We start from the raw sequence: 9,221 nt of genomic DNA on the forward strand, positions 1-9,221 counted from the left end.
GTGGATGAGAAGCTCAGCCCCAGCCCCGGGCTCTGGCAGCCCAGAACCCCCCTGTGCTGGGCTGATCCCCCAGGGGGGCAGCAGGGCAGGGGGGGATTCTGCCCCTGTGCCCTGCTCAGGTGAGACCCCACCTGCAGAGCTGCCCCAGCCCTGGGGCCCAGCACAGGAAGGCCCTGGAGCTGCTGGAGAGAGCCCAGAGGAGGCCAGGGAGCTGCTCTGAGGCCTGGAGCCCCTCTGCGGGTGTTCACCTGGAGAAGAGGATCCTCCAGGGAAGCCTTACTGCAACTTTTCCACAGATAAAAAAGGAGTTTATAAGACTTCAGCAAGAATTGCTGTGCAATATGGGTGGTGAGGCCCTGGCACAGGGTGCCCAGAGAAGCTGTGGCTGCCCCATCCCTGGAAGTGTCAAAGGCCGGGTTGGATGGGGCTTGGAGTAACCTGGGGTGGTGGAAGGTGTCCCTGGCAGGACAGCTGGGACAAGATGGGCTTTGAGGTCCCTTCCAACCAGCCCAGGCTGGGATTATGAGTCTCTCATAACAAATTGCAGAGCAGGGGATGAGGAGAGACTCTCTGGCAATGGCTCCCATGGGAACCCACCACAACAGTGCTGCTCTGGGTGCAGACAGATGGGGTGGAAAAACATGCACAGCCCCAAACTGCACAGGAAAGGCTGCAGAGGTGTTGGGAAAACACTCCCAGCACAGCTGGAGGACAGATGGGAGCCTGGCTCCCTGTGAAGGGAGAGCCCTGAGAAGCAAAGAGGCCAAAGCAGCGCAGGAGCAGAGACACTGCTGCCCTTCCCTGATGTCCCACACACCCCGTGTACCCTCCCACGTGTCCCTCTGAGCCCAGACATTCCCAGAGCAGCCTACAGAAAGTGTGGCTGCAGGGCTGCAAAGCTGCTTTTCCCTTCTCCTGCGTGTTTCTATGCCAGGGCAGTACAGGAGCCCAGGAAGGCCCAGGACCCTGTGACAAACAATTCCAAGGCTCCAGGGGATGCTGTTTACACCCTGAAAGGCCGAGGGTGGTCCATGTGTAGGCCCTGCAGCCTGACCCCACCCTGAATGCTCTCTCTGGTTGCTGATCCATGCTCAGAGCCCTGGCAGGACCCCAATCTCAGCTGGACTCTAGCTGTCCCCTCACGTGCTCATCCCTGCTGGATCTGCAGCTTGCTGGGGTGCAAACTCCCATTCTCCATCTTCTCCATCCCTTTGGGAAACAGTGTCCTGAGTCTGTCCCACTCTGGCACTCTCCCTGTGCCTGTGGAGGAGGGCAGGGATGAGAGAGGGACCCCCCCCTGATCCCAGCAAACCCCACACAGGGTCAGGAGTCAGGTGGCACCAACAGGGAAAGGATCTTCTCTTTCTTAGGCATTTTTTAATACCCTGGAAGATTCCAAGAAGATTCCTCCATCAGTGTTCTGTTCCCTGGACCTGGAGGTCAGCAAAAGGCTGCCACTTCCAGGAGCAGCTGCACAGGAAGCTCCTGCAGGGGAAGTCAGGAGAATGGAGCAGTTTTGCTGTGGCTAAATGGCTTCCCACCCTGAGCTGCTGCCCTGGCAGCCCCTGGGGCGTCTGTGCTCCAGGAGGATCTGCCAGCCCTTGCAGCAGGTGAGGCTGGAGAGGAGCTGGATGCTCCAGTGCTCCTGATGGCAGTGGCCATGGGCAGGATTGCCAAGGGAGGCCAGATGCCATTGGCAGAGGCTCCCATTGAATTCCTCTGGCCTGGGCTGGCCTTTTTCTCCTTGACAAAGGGAAGAGGGTACTGAGGAGCAGGCAGCTGACGCGAGGAGCCTGATGGCCGCTCTCTGGGGCTCAGGGACCCTTCCTCCCACCCCTCTCCTGAGGCACTGCAGCTCACTGGGGCAGGCATTCTGCTGGCAGGAGCTGGGGAGCCCAGGCTGCTGGAGCTGCTGGGATTGTGCAACTGAAACTGGCAGGAAGGGAGGAGGACTGGGAGGGCAACAGGGAGCTGCTTCCTTTGGACCTGGAAAGCTTTGGCATCAGATCCCACAGGAATTTTGCTGTGAACTCTGGGTGAAGAAATTCCTGGCACAACTGGAGGCTATTTCCTCTTGTCCTGTTGCCTCCCACTTGGGAGAAGAGCCAGATCTCCACCTGGTTCCAACCGCCTGTCAGGAGTTGTAGAAAATGAGAAGGTTCCCTCTGAGCCTCCTTTTCTCCGGGCTGAGCCTCCCCAGCTCCCCCAGTCACTCGTGGTGCTCCAGCCCCTTCCCCAGCTCCCTTCCCTGGACATGCTCCAGCCCCTCAGTGTCTCTCTGCCCATAAGGGCCCCCAAACTGCCCCCAGTACTGGAGGTGCCCCAGCAGTGCCAGCACAGAGGGACGGGCCCTGCTCCTGCTGCCTGCACCATGGCTGGCACAAGCCAGGATGTCACTGGCCTCCGTGCCCACTTGGGCACACAGAGCACTCATGTTGAGCAGCTGTCAACCAAAACATCACCCCCTGCAGCTGCTCCTGGTGGCCAGGGATCTCCCACAGGGATCCCAAGGCCTTGCAGAGCATTAGACACATCCCAGAGCTGGTGTCACTGCAGCATTTGGGAACGAGCATCCTTTCCCTGGGGGCTCAGAGGCTGTGTCTAAGGCAGGCTGCAGGAGATGGTGCTGCAGATGCCAACCTTGGGCAGACCTGCCTCCTCCAGCCTCCATCCCACAGGAGCAAGGCAGGGGCTGCCAGGTTTCAGAGTTCTCCTACTCCTATTTCTTTTCTCCAGAGGAGGCAGAGCAAGTGGATTAAAAGCTGCCTGTAAGCTTCAGAAAGGTTCCCTGTATCCCCCAATTCTACTGCTGCAAATGCCATCTCTGGTCTTTGCTCTGAAGGGGCCTGAAGGGCCCCATTGCAGAGGGAGTGGGGCCCAGGCCTGGCCCCTTCCAGCACTGGCTCAGGATGCCTTGTGTGCCCCAGGGACACTCTCAGCCCCTTTAGGGAGTGCAGAGAGCCCAGAGCCATCCCAGCTCACCTCCCAGTGCCTCCCCAGTGGCAGACTGGTGTCTCTTGGGCTCTGTAACCTGGGGCTGTCCCTCTGCCTCTCACCTGCTGCAGCCTTCCCATCTCCCCAGCAGCACCCAGCAGAACCCAGGGGTGCAGGAGAGCAGGAGTTTCTGTTCAGGGACTTATAGCCGGGGGAGGGTCAGTCCCTTCTTCCAGGGAGCAAGGGACAGGACAAGAGGAAGGGATCTCAGGTTTCCTCAGGGAAGGTTCAGGTTGGATATTAGAAAAAACTCAATGGTGCTTTGCAGCTGAGAAACTGCTCAGCACCTGCCAGCGACGTCAGGGAGGAGGAAATGTCCTGCTTCCGAGCCAACAGCTGGGGTGAAAATGCTCTCCTCTGATAAACCTGGTTCATTAAAGTCTAATTGTATCATTAACACAATCCTTCCCCCCAAGTATGACTACCCCTCACTGGGGTGGTTTTTGTGACTCATCTTTAAAAGCAAAGCAAAGGAATTTTACACATAAAGGCCTGCATGACTTGAGTCACTCAGGTTCCCCCTAAACAGAAATAAACTGATAAAAGGTAAGGTGAGAATGGAGGAGAAGTGAGGGAAGACTCCATGGTTACTGCTGGGCTCAGTCAGTGGGCTGAACCTGCCTTCTTCCCCTTCAGGACCTGTTGGGTAAGAACTGCACTCTGTGCACATTGAATACTTTAATTGGGGATTAGAGCTTCTCTGGGGATTGCTTTGAACACCTTTATGCAGTCAGATCTTATCAGTGACAAATCCTCTCACTGACAGGTAGTATCATGGACAATTCTTGAACTATAACCTCACAGTTTTATATCAATAAAGGGAGATATTCTGTGAACTCTGAGGGTGAGTCCTTCCCCAGCACCAGCTGTCACCAGCAGCAGGGAGCATACTCAGTAAAGAGGAAGGGCCCCTGCGGAGTCAGAAAGTGGGAAGAGCTGCTGAGGGATCTCTGTTATGCTGGAGGAGGTCAGTGGCACCACCAGGCTCCAGCAGGATGGCCAGGGGAGGCTCCCCCTGACAGGATACTGACAGACTGCTCAGGCACAAGGCTCAGCTCTCCAGGGGCACTGAGACGAATTAAACACCAAGGGTGTCTTGGTTTGGAAAGCCAGGTGTCTGCCAAGGAAGGCAGGAGCCTCCCCTGAAATGGAAACTGTAAACCCCCTCCCTCCAAATTGCTATAAATTTTAAGTTAAGGGGCTCTCAGGCAAAAAAAAAAATGGGAGCAGGAATAGCAGTTCTTTAATGGGGAAGAAAATAAAAGGATAAAAGAAACAATGCAATAAACCAAACCAACACTGCCAGAGTCAGAACCCAACCTGACACCCTGTGGGTCAGGGTGCTGGCAGCAGTCCCATTGGAATTGTGGCTCAGCCCTCCTGCAGTGTCAGGGGTGGTTCTGCTGGAGCAGGGATCCTGGAGAAAGGTGCAGTCTCTGCCTCTGGAGATCCAGGGGAAGAGGCAGCTGCTGTTCCTCTGGGCAGTCCAGTGCAGAAGCCGTGCTGGTGTTCTAGAATCTCCAGATTCTATCCGGGTAGGAATGCTTGGCTCCTCCCCCTGGGCTCACATCTCCCAGTGGGATGCTGTAGTTCTTATCAGCCATGCAGGGACATTCAATGGCCTCTTATCAGCAGATGTCTCCCCCAGAGGGAGGGGTAGTTGTGGAAGAGATAAGGAAAACGGCCCACTGAACAGAATACAATTTGCTTGGCAATCCAGGACAGAGGGTCAAGTAACTCTCCCCACACTAATGGTATAGAAAATCCCTTTTCACGTGACAGATGTGGGTGTAGCACTCAGGGACATGGGGTAGTGCTGAGCGTGGCAGCTCTGGAGGAATGGTTGGACTCGGGAAGCTTTTCCAGCATCAAGGGGCTGTGATTCCACCATTCCCTGAGGCACAGCGGGCACTGCCACAGCTCCCAGGCCAGCTCGAATTGTACCACAGTGGGATGTGGCATTGGGAAGGGCTGGCACCCTCTGGCTGCATGGCTCAGCTCCCCCAGCCAGGCTTGATTCTGCCAAGCAGTTTCACCCTCAGCAGGTTCATTTCCGAAAGACTGAAGGGGCTGCTTGGCTTCAGGGCCTGCTTGGCACAGCAAGATCTGAAGCTGAAACTGGCCGGGCTCTGCCCCAGGGGGCACTCGGTGTGAAAAACAGAGTTCACTCTGTAGAATTTTTAGAAGTTTGATAATAGGATAAAAAAGGACAGTATTTCCTGTGCTGGTGTGCTTTTGACAAATGGCCAAAGAGCATGCCAAAAGACTTAAAATCATGCTCTCTATATACGGTTACTTGCTGGGGTTACATGCATATTCATTAGCTTGTACATTATTTAAATATTCCCAAGAGCTTTTGATATTGCAGGGCTCTTTGTGTTTAGGTTTCCCATCCTGACTTATCTGTATGACATCCTGAGATCAAGTCAGTAAATTGTATTCTTTCCTGTGATTTCATCCCTGTTGTTTCACACTTTTCTGATAAGAGGAGTTAAGGAGCTCTTCCCCATTCTCCTCCGGTGCTCTGTCTTGTGTCACTGTTATCTTATCACTTGGACAGTCAGTCAATGGATGGCCTTGCACTGTTCTTAGTTACACAAAAGCTTTTTCACATCTTATGTTTGCTGGTCTATAGTACAATACAATCATGACACTACTCTTTCTGTAAGTATTACATAGATATCATATTTGTTACACTACTGTTTCTATGAGCAATACAGTACATAAGCTGATGGATTATATTATATTAACAAGCAGATAAAATAAGTTATAATTCCTACCATATCTAAATATTTATGATCAATAACAACATGCAAAAGCTAATACATAAATGTGAAAGGCAATATTATCTGGTCAGGAATGCTCACACCTGAAGGTCCAGCCAAAGAGTGTCCTAGGGCAGTGAGATGTGGCCAGAGGTGCCCAAAGCAGTGACCCTAGTCAAGGCATCAAAAATACTGTTTAGACCTCAAACAAACCTGGTGGTGTTCCCTGAGGGGAAGGACTCGGGGGTACTGGTGCACGGGCAGTAGCAGCCTGTGGGAAGGGGGCTTACTGAGGGCCAAGCCCTGCCTTGTGAATCCCTGACTGATGTGATTTAGCACAGAGTTTTCCAGAGAAAGCAGCTGTGCAGAAATTTGGGACAAACTCCGCCAGGTCCGGATTTCCCTGCTGCCCATGGCGTGGCCCATGCAGGGGCAGCTGTGCCCTGCAGCCCATGGAGGGCACGGGGGGCAGCGATCCCCTGCAGCCCCTGCAGGAGCCCTGCACGCTGGAGCAGGGGGGTGCCTGAGAGAGGCTCTGAGCCCCTGGGAAGCCCCTGCTGAGCAAGGTCCTGGCAGGGCCCCGTGGAGCCATGCAGGGAGGAGACCTGTGTGCTGCAGCAGGTTTGCTGCAAGGCCTTGGGAGCCTGTGAGGGACCCAGGCTGGAGCAGGAGGGCCTGAAGGACTGACCCTGAGGAAGAGTGACCCACCTGGCAGCAGGTTGTGGGGAGCTGTTTCCCGTGGGATGGACTCCAGTTGGAGAAGTTCCTGGAGAACAATCTCCCATGGCAGGGACCCTGTGCTGGAGCAGGGCAAGTACTCCAACTCTTCCGCTGAGTAGCAGCAGCAACAATGTGGGATGAACTGACCAGAACCCAAATTCCTATCTCCCTGTGCCACTGGAGGGGGGACCAGGGAGACTTTGAGAAAGAGGGAGGGCTGGGGGAAAAGTGACTGTGAGATGGGTTTCTCATGATCCTTCCCTGATGCTGGGAGTAGTCAATTCAATCAATATCCAAACACTGAGGCAGATTTGCCTGTGACTAAAGGGGGAGGGATCTCTCCCTGTCATTATCTCAACCAGGGACCCTTGGTTCCATTTTCTCTGCCCTGCCCAGGTGCAGAGGGCAGGGACAGAGCTGCTCTGGTGGGTACCTGGTGTCCGACCAGGGTCAATCCACTGCACACCTCCAGGTCTGCTGAGTCCACAACCTTTCTGGGCAACCTGGCCCAGTGCCACACTTCAAGGCAAGAACTTCTTCCCAAGACCTCACTGAAACCTGCCCTCCTTCAGCTTCAGGCAATTCCCCCTGTCCTGTCCCTGAAGGCCGTGGGGAAAAGTCCCTCTCTGCAGCCTTCTGGTGGCCCTCTCCTGGTGGGTACTGGGAGGCTGCTGGGATGTGTCCCCTCAGTTCTGCAAGTTCTCTCCCCAAGTCCCAGCAGTGGTTATGGGGACACAGCAGAGTGCAGGAGCTCTGGCAGCCTGGGGCCAGGTTATCAAGGAGCAGAGCAATGGAAGCCTCCTGCTGCAGAGCCAGAGGAGCTGAGGCAGCTCCAGGGCAGAGCCATCAGGAGGAAAGCACAGCATGGCCTTTCCTCTGTCCTGTGCTTCCCTGTCGCTTCCCTCTTGCTGCCTTTTGGCTGGCGTGACCTTCACTGGAAGTTCATCCCACATCTTCTGCAGCCACCAGAGGAACAGCAGGAAGAAATGGCTGCAATTGGCCCTGGGATCAACCTTCCTCCCTGCAAAACCCACAGACTGGTAGAGGTTGCTGAGCTGATCACCTCTGCTCTCTCCTCAGCCAGCCACAGGGAAAGGCTGGTGCTGGCCTTGAAGAAGGAAGGCCACATTCCCAAACTCTTAAAGCTTTTCCAGATCTGCAAGGGGTTACAGCTCAGACAGCCCTTGCAGCATTTGTCAGCCATTATGCAAGGAATTCTCTGGCTTGACCAAGCAGCTCTGAGGGAGGTGATGCTGTCCCAGGAGTGTATCATGGATGTGGTTGGATGCCTCGAGTATGGCCCCTCTTTGGCACAGCCCAAATGGCACCGGCAGTTCCTGCAGCAAACAACCAAGCTGAAGGAGCTTCTTCCCATCCGAGACCCTGAGCTCCAGCAAAAATTCCACCAGGTGTACTGGGCACAGGATATTCAGGCTGTCATCTTGCCCAAGGCAGCTGGGCTGGGAGAGGGTTCTCTGCCCAGCCTTGCCTCCTTCATCAGCTGCAAGAAAGAGGAGATCTTCCATATCTTGGAGGTAAGTGCCTTCTGACCTGCTCTCAATGGCTTGGGACCTGGAGCTGGGGTTGCCAAGGGATCACTGTTCCTCAGACATGCTTGCATGAGCACAGGATGGGAATGATCCCCCTTCTTTCTCCTCCCTTGGATTCTGTAGTTTGGAAAGGGAAGAGCTCAGGGAAGGATCTAGAGATTCCTGAATGGGCTGTCAAGAGTCTCAAGTTCTTCTCTTTGATGGCCAAGCAACAGCCTGCTTTGGAGCTGTTTTGTGGGGGGAGCTGGGGAACAAACAGCTTTTGGGATTCCCTCTCAGGGCCAGGTGCAATGTCTGTGGAACTCATTCTGAACCTGAGATGCCAAAGAGCAGGCTCATGGAGAATGCTGCCAGTGCTGCTTCCCATGGGAAGGAGTGACGAGAAATGCAGGGACAGAGAGGGCAGAAAGCATCCAAAGCCTTGAGAGATGATGATGATGATGATGATGATGATGATGATGATGATGATGATGATGATGATGATGATGATGATGATGTTCAGCCTTGTTTTCTTGCCCCTCTGGAGGCTTAAGCAATGGGGGAGCTGAAATCCTTGGCCAGACGGGAGCTCTTGTCCTAGAGGTCCTGAAGTGTTTCTTGGGAGGAGAGGCTGTGACTGTACCAAGCCAAGGCTGGGGCAGAAGTGCAGAGCAGAGCATCTGCAAGGGGAGCTCGTTTGAGTGTGGGGAAGGGCAACCAGGCCATGGCTGCAGCCAGCTGGGAACCTGTTCATCTGCTCCCCTTGCTTGGGGGGCCTGAAAAGATGCTTTGCAGGGTTGCAGCTGCACTAGAGGGAAAGGGACCCCTGTGGGATGTTCTCAGGGCAGGGGGAGCAGGGCAGGTGCTGCATGGGACAAACTGTGTCTCAGCTGGCTCTTGGGAGCTGCACTTTTGGGAGCCTCCCCTGAGCTCAGCTTCCCCTGTGGCTCTGGCCTTCTGCCTCTGCTCCTGCTGCACACAGGCACTGCTGAAACAATGCCCTGGGAAGGAAGGATCCTGTGGGATCTGTGTGCTCTGCACAGGCCTTTCTTGGGCTACAGTGAATGGAGGGGTGGAGAGCTGGGCTGGAGGTAGCGGGGGATCCTCTCAAGATGGAAGTTCTGCCTTTCCAGAGGGCCTGTGTCAGTTGTGTTCCCTTTTTGTGTTCCACAGAAGGACCAGAAATTCTGCTCAGAAGTTGTGGCCCAATTAG

The sequence above is a fragment of the Camarhynchus parvulus genome, chromosome 26 (assembly GCF_901933205.1).
Source record: "Camarhynchus parvulus chromosome 26, STF_HiC, whole genome shotgun sequence".
Classification (NCBI taxonomy): Eukaryota; Metazoa; Chordata; class Aves; order Passeriformes; family Thraupidae; genus Camarhynchus; species Camarhynchus parvulus.